The sequence below is a fragment of the Ambystoma mexicanum genome, chromosome 8, assembly GCF_040938575.1.
Source record: "Ambystoma mexicanum isolate Mex_15411 chromosome 8, UKY_AmexF1_1, whole genome shotgun sequence".
In the NCBI taxonomy this organism is placed as follows: Eukaryota; Metazoa; Chordata; class Amphibia; order Caudata; family Ambystomatidae; genus Ambystoma; species Ambystoma mexicanum.
Window position 1 is genome coordinate 643,818,924 of NC_090929.1, and position 13,127 is coordinate 643,832,050.

Sequence of the window (13,127 nt, forward strand, 5' to 3'; positions counted from 1 at the left end):
TTCGCTCTCCACTCTTGCTTCTCCACTCTTTTTGACTGTTTACTCTGTTCCCTTCTCCCTTTTTCCTATCTCCTCCCCTTACTTTCTTCTATGCACTAACTATCAGAATTGTCCCTGGACCTAACATGAAAGCAACCATGTCTGTTTCCTCCACCCTCCCATAACTTTTTTTTTCCTCCCCTTCCCCCCCACCACCCCTCCCCCCGAGCACTATCTGAAATGTCGTCAGGCCTAGTATGATAGTCGCTTGTTTTGTTCCTCCCCTCCCTTTCTGCACCCCTCTCCCTCAACTTTTGTTTTTCTCCGGCTCTACCAGAATTGTCGCCAGGCCTAGTACGGTAGTCGCCTGTTTCCATTTCCTTCCCACTCTCCCCCTCCTTTCCTTATCTATATCTTAGCTCTTGCGCTATCTGAAATGTCGTCAGGCCGAGTACGATAATTTCACATCCTTACTGTTCATGGCCTGTAAGAATGTCATTGTATTTTCCCTTGTTCCCTCCCTTGCCTTGAAGCGCTTTGAAACACATTGTGTATAGGCGCCATATAAATAAACTATCATAACAAGGGGTTTGCGTAAAAAGAATCGTAACTGGGTTGGTGGGGCACTGTTAGTCCCACACCGCCCCCCGCATGTACACAATATAGTGTAGCAAATAGAAAGTGTCGGCCCAAATAGAATGTCAATATAAGGGGGCAGGAAGGATTAAAGCAAAGAGGGTTAAACTTATTGGGTCCCACGAATTTCCAAGATACCAAAAACACTAAAGGAGATAATGAAGTTAAACAAACCTCATTCACTATTAATTGCACTGGCACGTACAATACACATATAGTGTGATAGAGAGCAAACAGGAGGAAAGCCTGTGTGATTGCAGTGCCATTGCTACTGCCCATAACTTTTACTGTGACCAAGCCAATACCTCACCAGCTTTAACCACCTCCAACTGCTTCAGTCTTTGACGCTGCAGGCTTTGCTGGTTCGGGTGGGCATCCTCGCAGACGACACAATGGGGAGTGGTCTCCACATGACAGCAGGTTGGCTCCCAACCATTTCCAGCTGCACAGGTCTTATGGTTTTAGACCAAGAACCAGTCTAGTAACCGCGTTGTACATCAGTTGACAAGCATATGCAAGGGGTCTAAGTAGACCAAGGTAGATGCTCTTGCAATAGTCAAGGGGCATGATAATCATTGCAGAGGTGACCTGGACTTTTTGAGATACGTTCAATAATGGGAGAACGTGCCTCAGAATGTGGAGCTGGTAGTGCAATGCTCTCTGCCTTGTCTGCTTCCACCCGTTGTCAGTTTCCTTGGCCGCCAACATCTGCAGGGATCTATGTTGTCTGTCCTTTAATCATTTTCTGGCCTTCTGTTTCTCCTTCAGTGCCTCCACCCCATGTTTTTCCTTTTTCATTTTCTTCGTGCCTTAACCTGCCCCCCCGTTTCACCCCTGCTCTCACTGGGAAATCCCAATTGCTGTGGTATATCCTGTCTGCCTCAAAGTGGTTGGCCGATTCCTTTTGCTGGTGCTGCCCCCTTCCACTCCCTGCTGTAAACTGCTGAAGCCTTCCTCCACCTTTTCCAGATCTGTAGAGGTGCAGCTCAAAACACCATACTAGGCATTCAAGAGAAGACAGAGGTCTCCCATTGTGGACACCCGAGAAATACCAGGTAGGCCACGCGAGATGACCTGCTTGACAGAATAGGATGTTTTCCTATCTCATCTGATATGGACATAGGACATATGGGACAAACTGAAAGCATTACATCTGAAGGGGACTCCTCTACACCAGGAAAATGCCACACTTAAAGAAGCCGTTCAATGCAGTTCAGTGACTACTCTGACGGAGACCTCTCTCGGTGCAACGAAGCCGGTACGGTTTGATGGGGACTCACAGAAGCTAACGGACATCTTGAAATATTGTAGAATCCAGTTAACAAAAGCTGAGATAGGATATATCTTGAGAAACCTGACCGCAAATGCCCTCACTTGGGCAATACCTTATGTGTCCGTCCAGAGCCCCATACTGGAGTATTTCCTTACTTTAGAGAAATCCTTTCTGCAAGTCTTTCAATCCCCCAATCCAACAGCAGCTGCACAGAGTCAGCAATGGGATTTGAAGCAAGGGACATTATTTTCTATATAAGCAAGTTTTGCTGGCAGACTCTTTCTGGCCCGAAATAACCTAGCGCACCTTGTTTCCGAAGGGGGCTAAGAGGATAAATTGCTTACTCTGATTAGAATGCATCACAGATTAGCTGAATGCCAGGGAGAATGACAGCCCCACGAAACAATACTACTAAACCCAAGGTCAATGCCAATAGCAATTCCCACCAGCTGTACCGACAGTAATCCTGAACCAATGCAACTGGGAACGATTTGGGGCTTGCTCTATGAAACAGAAAAGTCAACACATAGACAAAACTACCTACGTCTCTATTGCGTTACTGCAGAACATTATCTGGCTTTTTGTCCACAAGTCTGCCAAAGCCAGGGCAAACTGACAGGCACGATGGAGCAGAAGGCTGCAAGCCTGTGTTCTCCACAAGCACTTCCATTTTTGCCCAGTTCAGAGGAAGTACCCATGCAGCCAGCCATTCTGTCTGTGGTACAGAGCACCTTATGATGGGGACAGGAACAAGAAGCACCAATCACAGTCGAGTTGGTGGAATGCAGCGCTTCAGGGAATTACGTGCCTATGGTATTCGCCAACAAGCATACAATCCCATTACGGCCTAAAGATAAGTCTGTACAAATGGCAGTGATAGACGGAACATCATTGGCACCAGGACCCATTACTCAGTACACAACACCCTTGGAAGAACATGTCAACCCGCATCGCGAGACACTGGCCTTTGAAATCATTCACACACCCTCCTTTCCTGTCATGTTGGGCTTACCCTGGTTGACATGTCACAACCCAGTTATCAACTGGGCAACCTGCACCTTGATTTTCGGTTCCGATTTGTGTACTTCAGAATGGAGTACAGGACCCAGCTCTTGTGCCACATACACTCCCTTACATGACCAGGCACCAGCACAACTCATCAATAGTTGCCAAGCAATACCAACACTATCACAGAGTCTTTGAAGAACCAGAGGACATATATCGCTATTCAAGGTAGGGCGGGGGCCTACACCAGGGGCTCCATGAGTGCTCATGCAAACCCTTAACACAGCCCAGCCCTGGAATTTCCACTCAGCCTTCCACCGGCACCTCCTCTTCAGTGCTCCCAATGTCTCTGGATCATGCCAACAGAGGGGTACTGAACACCTTGATGCAGGGAACCCACTCTGTGTCTAGCCAGGGGTTGCTTTTCCAGCTCTGTGGGGGAGCGGTTCTCCACACCACACTAAGCGTCCAAGAGAAAACAGAGCTCTGCCATCGTGGATACGCGAAAAATACCAGGTACACGGGGCAAGTGAGACGACCTGCTTGACAGCAAGAGCACAAAAAAATGTGTATGTATCCCTCTTGATCCCATGCCACCGCTTTCTCGTACCCTGCCATCTCCGTTATGCCTACTGAAATCCACATCTTCCTGTACACTAGCAGGACAACGTCCTTGCACTGTTCTCTTTCGGTTTCCCTTTTCACTCCAGTGCTCCATTTCCCTCTCCTAACTGTAGTATTCATTGTGGAACCTTGTTGGAACTTTGGCTCCCCGCCTGCGTCCGCCTCAGAATGTTTGTGTTGGAAGTGCCATGTGTTCTGGATGGTTGGGAGAATGATTGAGAGCTGAATGGAGGCGGTCGCAGTGCGGGGCGCCGGCTCGATGAAATGAAATAAAGATTACTTGAATACATCCACTTGCCTCCGTGGATACTTCACTTGGCGACGAGGATCCGGCTTCCTGCAAGCCCACGTTGGGTGATTGAGGGAGAGCTGGAGCTCCGAACCAACGCAGCCTGCGTTGTTCGTGCTGACTACAGAGAGGCCTACAAGAGGTGCCGGGAAGTTACGAGCGGCTCCTTTTATGCAGCAGATTTACTGATGAGTTCGGGAAAGGATCGCTTCCCAGCACCCAAGTATACGCGCTTCCCAATACGCATAACATCGCGTGTTTAAAGAAAAGGACCCTCCAATAGCCCGCGGTCACGTGATCGCACATGTGACCAGGAAGTCTGGGGAGGGTGAAGATTGGGCATCGGCATCCTCGTCCCAGTATTTTAAGAGAAAAAAAAATTCTTCTCTCTTTCTTTTCTTCACATTGGAATTGACCATTGGAGCCCACATATACGCTTTAATAAGCCCGTGTCCAGACATTTCAATAACCTTTGGACCACAGGAGAAGGTCATAGAAAATTTGAATTCTTTCTGAAACCGACTCCAGGTTTTGACTGTTACAAAAGAAAAAGTACAAAGGTGCAAAAATGCAAGGCATAAGTATTCAGCCTCCAGTGAATTTTCTGCCGACTCCAGGTCAACTAGCAGTTGTCTGGGCGGAGTGGAAAGAATTCTGGTTGAATTACATCCAAGCTGTAGATCAGGAAGAACTCACATCCCGGAAGAAGAAACTGCTTCTGTTACATGCCCTTGGATTAGAAGGTCAAAGGAAGTTTAGAGAACTTCCAGAGTTTACGAGAGATGAGGCAGGCTATGCTGATGAGCATGACAGGGCTATAAGACAATTGGACAAGTACTATGCTCCGGAAACTAATGTAGCTATAAATAGATATACATTTTACACCAGAGTGCAAAAAGAAAATGAGACTATTGAAGAATATGTTTCGGCATTGAGGGTCCTGTCACAAACCTGTTAATTTGGTAATGGCATCACTCTTGATGAATTGATACGAGACCAAATAATTATTCACTCAAGAGACAATATAGTTCAAGACAGGTTATGGATGGTTGGCAATCCTGCACTGCCTGAGACTATAGCCATTGCTAAACGGGTGGAGCATAGTCAATTGTGCTCCAAGAAGATGAAAGACAAAAAAGAAGAGGCCATTCAGAGTATGCAACGACAAACTACCAAGATAACACAAGAACAAGAGGAACAAAGTCAAGTTAATGCACTGCGACCTAAAGACAAGGGTGAGACCGCTCCGGGTAAAGGCAGCAAAGCAAAATGTTTTGAATATAGAGGAAGTTCAAGTAGGGGAAGAAATTAGTCGAAGAGTGAACCTCGAATACAATATGATCAGAGATTTCAAAATGCCCAGCCAAGAGAAGGAAACTGGCGTTATAATTGTGGCAGAATTGGACACTATGCAAATGCAAAACAATGTCCAGCACTAGGACAGAAATAAGGAAACTGTGGCATAAAGGGCCATTTTGCAGTTGTATGTAGAAAGAAGAAGTAAGTCTCAGTCATCCTGGATGAAGAAGAGGAATCAGAAGAGGAAAGGGTGTTTTTCATACATGAACCCCCCGGAAGGAGAATTTAAATGCCCGAGTTGCGAGGTGGTTCTAGATAATTGGAAACTTACAGTGAAGGTGGATAGTTGTTCACCGTGGACAATTATTACTAAGAAAACATGGCGAAGTTTAATAACAAGTGGTCTCAAAAGTGAATTGAATTCACCAGACATAAGAAATCCTGGTGGATTTGAAGTGTCAAAATGATTGGATGGTTTTCTGGTATCATTCAATTTAAGGACAGACGGGCTCAGGTCAAAGTCTACATGGCAGGAAAAGGTGTGAACGTTATAGGATGGAGAGACCAAGCTGGCTTGAGAATCAGGTTGGATCCATGTACTGATGAACAAATCCTGCTGGTTAATAGTAGTCAACAACAAAGAAAGGATGTGTTAGTAGAGACAAACGAAATTAAGTTGGATTTGGGCTTATTAAAGGATTTTGCGCACAGGACTCGACTCAAGAAGAGAGCTGTACCGGTTAGACACACGAAGTCTAGGCCAGTTCCATTTGCCATTGCTAACAAAGTCGAGCAAGAAGTGACATTGTTGGAGTCTGAAGGTGTTATAGACAAAAATGGAGTCTTCTGAGTCGGTGAGCCCCATCATCATTGCACTAAAGAAAAATGGCAAACTCAGGATTTGTGTGGATTTGAGGGATATCAACAAGAACGTCGTAACTGATTCTTTTCGTCTTCCCATTATATCTGAAATGTTGAATTGTATTGGAAATGCTGATGTGTTTTCTACATTGGATCTGTCAAAAGCTTATCACCAGATCTTCACTTAATGATGATTGTAGAGCTATCACAGCTTTTATTACTCCACATGGTCTGTATAGATATAAACGTATGCCATTTGGATTAGCATCTGCGGCAGCGGTATTTCAAAGGGTCATGGTGTGTGTTCTAAAAGGTCTAAATGGGACTTTTGTATATCAAGATGATATTATTGTGTTTGAGAAAGGAGTGGAGGAACATGATAAAAGGCTGAAAGAAGTGTTGAAGAGATTAGAGGATGTTGGGTTGAAAATTGAGCAGAGCAAGTGTAAATTTGGAGTAAGTGAAGTAGAATATTTAGGACATACTGTAAATGGAAAAGGGTACAAACCCAAAAGAGATGCAATGGAAGCAATTAAGAAAGCACCTAATCCAAAAAACAAGGATGAGTTGAGATAATTTTTGGGGCTTTGTGAGTATTACAACAGGTTCGTTAGGAATTTTGCGAGTGTCACACAACCTTTGAGAAAAATGCTAAGTTTGTATGGAGTGATGACTGTGATGAGGCGGTAGGTTGTATAAAAACAGAAATGTGTAACTCCTTGGAATTAGGAGGATTCGAGTTTGGTAGAATGACTAACATCACAGTGGATGCCAGTGGTAGTGGATTAGGGGCAGTTTTATCACAAATAGATGAAAATGTTAATGAGAAGGTAATCAGTCATGCCTCAAGAGCCATTTCAGACACCGAGAGTAGATATTCGGTGATTGAAAGAGAGTTATTGGCTTGTTCTTGGGCGGTGAATTATTTCAGAAAATATTTATGGGGAACCAAATTTGTGATTCAGACGGACCATAAACCTTTGATTGACGTTCTCACAGTAAAAGGAATGTGCAAAGCCTCACCGTGATTGGCAAGACTTAGTCTTAAACTACAAGATTATAATTTTGTAGTGAAATATGTGCCTGGAAAAAGGAATGTTGTAGCTGATTTTCTATCGAGATTGCCTTTGGGAAATAGACAGACAGCTGGGGAGGTAGATGATGAAATGGTAGCTGTTGTATTTGAAGTTACGTCCAAGGATGCTTGGATCGAGGAGTTGGGCAAAGACAATGAACTACAACAAATCTGTGAATACACGAAATCTGGAAGGCCTGAAAAGAAGGCAGTTGTCGAAACTTGTTTGAGATTCTGGGAGGTAAGGGATGAATTGTCAATAGAAGATGGATTTTTAGTCAGAGGAGATAAATTGATTCCCCTGCGAAAGTTATGTGGTGAACGTATTGAAAAAGCACACCAGGGTCATCCTGGCATTACGGGCACGAAGAACAATGTGAGGTTGAAATACTGGTGGCCAGGTATGGATCTAATGATAGAGAGAGTGATTAGGAATTGCTGGCCGTGTCAAAACAGTGATAAGAGTTGCAAAGTTGTCAAGTCAAAGCCCATCAATATTTGTAAGGGTGAAGCACCATGGGAAATGGTAGGATTTGACATAGTTGGGCCATATGTAAAGTTGATTGGCGAGAAGACATTTTTAATTGTTTTGGTGGATTACTATTCAGGGTGGCTTGAAGTCAAAGCAGTGAGTAGAATTAATAGTCATGAGATTATGAAATTCATAATGCAAATTTGCAGGAGGGAAGGATTTCCCAAAATAATAATGAGTGACAATGCAGTTCAATTCAAGTGTAGAGAGATGAGAGAGTTTGCCAAGAGATCAGGGATTGAGTGGAGGTTTTCAGCTTTACATCATCCTCAAACAAATGGATTAGTGGAGAGATATAACCGCGTGATAGTAGAAGCTGTGGAGTTGGCTTTGAGTAATAATTGGTCGGTGGACGAGGTTCTCAAGGAGAGGGTGTGGAGTAGTAGGATGTCTGTCAAAAGGGGAATGAATGTTTCTCCGTTCGAATTAATGAGGGGAAGAGCTCCCAACACTTTGCTCAATCCAGAATGGGTTAAATGTAGGAGAGCTTTACATGGTGGAAAACAAAGTTTGGTTGATCAGAATAAGCGTGGAGTATCTCCGGAAGAGCACAAGTTGAGAATCTTGCCAGGAGATTACGTGCGAATTAAGATTGGACATAATGTGAGGAAGGGGGACTCTAAGTACAGCAGACCGGTCAAGGTTATACAAGTGTTCAGGAGAGCTGTTAGAGTTGCTGGCGGAGCAGTATGGAATTTGGATAGGGTCAGTAAATGGAGGTGGGAAGGTAAACATGAGAGAATTAGACAATCTGGTAAAGAAGGAAGAGTGACTGATTTGTTTGGAGAGGAGTATATTCAGTATGGTGTGGAGAATGTCAATAGAGTTTTAGTCAGACAAAACGCGGAAGTAGACATGCAACAAAGAAATGATGCTCCTAGACAAAACGTTGTACACAGTTCAAGAGAAAGAAGAGCACCATGTTGGTCCAGAGATTATGTCATGACAAGTTAACTTTAGGTGTTATTTTAGGATATGTTTCAGATTTGTTTTATCACACATGTTTGGGGATCTTTTATTCAGAGTATTCTATAAATTTGTAATTTTGCATTTGCTGTTAAAATTTATTTTTTGTACATATGTTCAAAGGGGGGGATGATGTAGTATTCATTGTGGAACCTTGTTGGAACCTTGGCTCCCCGCCTGCGCCCGCCTCATAATGTTTGTGTTGGAAGTGCCGTGTGTTCTGGATGGTTGGGAGAATGATTGAGAGCTGAATGGAGGCGGTCGCAGTGTGGGGCGCAGGCTCGATGAAATGAAATAAAGATTACTTGAATACATCCACTTGCCTCCGTGGATACTTCACTAACCCAATCCTTCAGCACGAGAGTTAGTTGACATAGATATCAAAGAGGTCCCTTGTCTTGCACTTACGTTTAGAAATGGAAAATATCACAACAAACGCATGACAAGCATTTAAAAAGAGAGGGCCTAAAAGCTAGGATGCGCAGAACATCAAGGAGCTGCATGAACATTTAAATTGGCATGAACGATCATTGACTGATGTAGGTGAACAAAGTTTGCGAACATTACTCAGGCATTAGGAAATTCTGCATCCACCCTTGGCAGTTACTTTCCATGCAGATTACGAATGTGTGGCATAAACGGGAACATTTTAGCACCAACCAATTGAATTAATCCCGAGCGGCAGGGAATTACTTCCTTCGGCTCATTGCATATGCTAATTAGCCCCCCATGTGTTTTTTAGGGCTTGTGCCCTGACCCTATCTTTTGCTGGGACCACTTCTCTCCTGGTGTACTGATTGTAGTACTCCCTTACGCAGCACCCTCAATCATCAGTACACTCCACATATATGGTGTCCCCACCAGAGACATTTTCTACCCTATTAGGGTACACGCATTAACAAACAAAAATAGGTGAGCAGGACTAATTAGCATAGCAATAGTGTGACACCACAGAAAATGAATTGACAGCAACGAAACGCAATTTCAGATCATGGGCGTTGATCTCTCCCCTGGGGTTAAACCGATTTGTTTGGCAGCAGAACGGGTTTTCTCTTCTGGTACACAGCAGCAATTTAAAGGACGTTATCAGCTGAGCATTACATTCTTAACTCCAATAATAGACCTAGTAACCTTGACAAAGTGATAGTACTATTTTCACTCCTTGATCTTCAGTAATTAAAAATAAAAATACAAAAACATACACAGAAGCTGCAACAGAATGTACTTATAGTTATTTTCCTTTATAAAAACAGGACTGCAAGTACCAAAATACAAAGTAGTGTGGGCGATATAACCTGTATTAGTTGAATGGATAACTCGAGAGCAAACTCCACTGAAACATTACAAATACGAAAACACACTCCAAATGAGCACGTGTGACATTTAGTAATCTCTGTCCACGGTGTAACGCTTTCTATGATGTATGAGAATAAATATGCAGGGCAGCAGGACAAATAGTGTGTTAACATTCAAACACGCAATAATCTTAGAAAAGGAAAAGACAACTTTAAACAGTGTATTCACGTTTTTAATGCAGGTAAACATTGAGCAGCCAATTGTGTATAGTGTGGGAGTTTAGCTTTGAGAACTAATAGTACACAACTAACAAACTATTTAAAACAAGTGGACAAATACGTAGTATCAGCCGAGAATGCAGTGCTGACAACTCCGAATCACACGGTCCCTTTATCACGCAGCTAGCCCCCTCCATTTCTACAAATAGTTGGAAGGGGGAATGGGGTCGGTTCACTCTCGGCTTGTGCCCTGCCCCCTCTCTGTCATACGTTCTTTATTTCTTTCACCGTGTTCCTGTCCCGCAGTGTAACTGCGCTATAGAAATTCTTACCAAGCACCTCTTCCCTGCTTCCAATCCAATCGGCTAGTTCCTGGTCCTTGAATCTGCTTTTACTGCAAGTCCAGGAAGGCACCGGTGACGTAATTGGCACTGCAACGTTAAGGCAGAGAGGTGACTAGCACTCTGAGCGGCCATCTTGGAAAGAGAAAAACTGCGTGTCTGTGATAGAAGATCAGCCAAGCAAGAGAGGCAGGCGGTGTACAACAAGAATTGGCAATGCCAATTGCTTGGGCTTTTATGTAGGCATTAGAAAGCCAATTTCCAGGCACTGGTGTAGTGGTATTAGCTGGTCGTTGATGGTAGCAGGTGCACAATAATGGGAGTACCTGTCAAATGTCTAATACTTATACACATGCCAAAACTGTTGACTTTGTTTTAACAGGACTTCAGTGATTATCAATCGTGTGGCTGAAGGCAGACCTACTGCTTTAGACACATTTTTGCACCCTGAACTCCGATTAAGTATTTCACTCTCAGAAGTCTGATTTGAAAAAAAACACTGGCAAGCACTGGAGCTCAACTTTTTATGGTAAGGGTTGAATGAAGTGTGGTGAAAACGTTCCCATGATGAGGTGTTTTGGGAATGGAGGGGAAGGAACTGGATGGGAATGGGCATGTGGATTAGCATGGCCATGGACAGTCAATAGGTGGGCAAATAACCAAACACCACCTTCAAGCTTTTTATCACTCATGTGCCATTTCTCTCTAACTGTAACTTAATGCGATAGTGTTGCCTTATGGGCAGCTGTGCCACCTAATATCCCAAACTAATAAAGGCTTTCTGAGGGCTGAATGGGTGTGTCCTTGGTGGTCAAACCAAGGGTCGCTGAATCAAAATGACACATTGAAATAAGTTGTGTACATTTCAACTGAATTCCTCCCATTCTTTATCACTGTATTATTACCCATTTTAATGGTACTTCGTTTATTGACCACACCATGGCGGTTTGGAAAAAAGGCAGAGTTGCCCCTTTGTCAGAGGTGAGTGCCTAGCCCATGAGCTATCCACTTGGAACACATTATTTGCATTTACAACACGCATTGCTAAAGGAAACCCCCTAACAAAGATTCTGTTTTCTTTACAGTGAAAAAAGCTTGTGAGTTATGCATGGATATGTTTTGTGTATCTATACACTTGTGAGGTATTCTACTTTATGTGAGTGGGGGTTAAGATATTGCACATATGTGTTCTTTCACTGTTATGTTTTCTGTGCCATCCAGAGTGCATAATACTTATTTTGTCCAACATGTTTCCATAAAGATTTCTTTTGCTGCTAGTTTGATTTACCATGTGTTTTGTTGAACAATGGTTAAGCGATTAGTCATTGAATGACAACCAAGGAGAAAGCATTGCACTTGCATTGCACTATTGTTTAAACAAACAATGACATAGGATATGTAATCTGCTCGCAAATTGCATAGTCTGGCCCCAGGAAATCTCGGATCAATGCTGGCTTCCCCACTTCATCAAACAATGTTATCACACTTACAGCTAACATTGTGAGCGCCTAGAGGTGGTCTTGTTAAAGTAAAATAAACAACCTGCTGTACTCATGCATGGTTTCATACAGGGCATAGCAGCTTGAATTGTCTCTTCTCCCACTCATCTCTTCTGGTGGGTGAGACATAGGGCTCTCTTGATGTCCGGGTCCAGTGGTGTAACACAAAAGTGGGAGCCCCCCTGCGAGTCATGCTGAGGGGGTCCCCCCACAACTCATCAACAAATCATGGGTCCTTCAACACTCTGAGCTGGCCCAGATTATCACGCTTACACAATACACACAAGCACACTGCTGAAGGGGTATGCGCACACTGTACTAGGAGAAAGATATAAATATGTGTTTTAATGCAATTTACAGCACACATTCTGAGAAAAAGTGGCTAAAAAGCCAGAGTGTTTGCAATTGTTTTGTAGGGTAACACCAATACAATACATGCAAGTCATCTACAGGGCACAGGAAAATTAATGCTTTGCTATTAAAAATGCTGTGACACATTGAAAACATGTCCCACTGGCTGCACAATGTAGACCAGTGTAGAAACGCAATAACATTACAGTAAAGCATGCCATGCCACATTTAGACATACCTAGACTGGTTGCACCAAAAGACCAGTCGAAGCAATAACACTCATCAAGAAGAGAGCACACATTCAAGCCTGGGTCTCTGCGGCCTCTAACTACATGTCCGAACTCTTTAAAATCTGCAAGGAACTTCTCAATCATGTTGCGGTCTCTACCTCTCCTGTACCCTCCCAGACCCTCTGTATGGCTCTGGCCTCTCACTTCTCTGCTAAAACTTAGGACATCCTGTCCTCTATCTCCTCTTCCTCTCCCTCTTCCTCTCTCGGCCCCCTTTGGCCATCTCTACTTCTCCTGCTCCTTTCTCCTCTTTCTCTCTGACAACACCTAACAAGCTTTCTAGACAAGTCTGATCTATGAAAGTGTTGTTCAAACAGGTGCTCCTCTGCTCCTCCAGAACCATATTGACACCCTCGCTCCAGCCTTGGCCGATTTCTGTAATCACTCTTTCGCCACTGAAACATTCCCCTCTCCCCTTAAGCACTCCCTTGTGCATCCACTCCTCAAGAAGCCGTCTGCCGATCCTACCTGCCCAGCAAACTATCGGCCAATCTTCATCACCCCTTTCCTGGGCAAACTCTCGGAAAAGCTGGCCATCACCCAGTTTACTCTCCACACTGAATCTGTTGGTTGTCTCCATGACCATCAGTTTG

At 43.8% G+C, this 13,127-nt stretch overlaps 1 protein-coding gene across 2 annotated transcripts in view; it reads right to left on the minus strand.

The window, feature by feature from the left end:
* The window catches only part of MUL1 (mitochondrial E3 ubiquitin protein ligase 1), a 92,950-nt gene extending 82,399 nt beyond the window's left edge, over positions 1 to 10,551 (minus strand). Inside the window, exon 1 of one of the 2 annotated variants that reach the window (XM_069610373.1) lies at positions 10,386 to 10,551. The gene's annotated coding sequence lies outside the window, so the exon portion shown is untranslated. The remainder of the gene's footprint in view (positions 1 to 10,385) is intronic. The other variant, XM_069610374.1, reaches the window with a different exon arrangement.
* Positions 10,552 to 13,127: the final 2,576 nt, after the last annotated feature.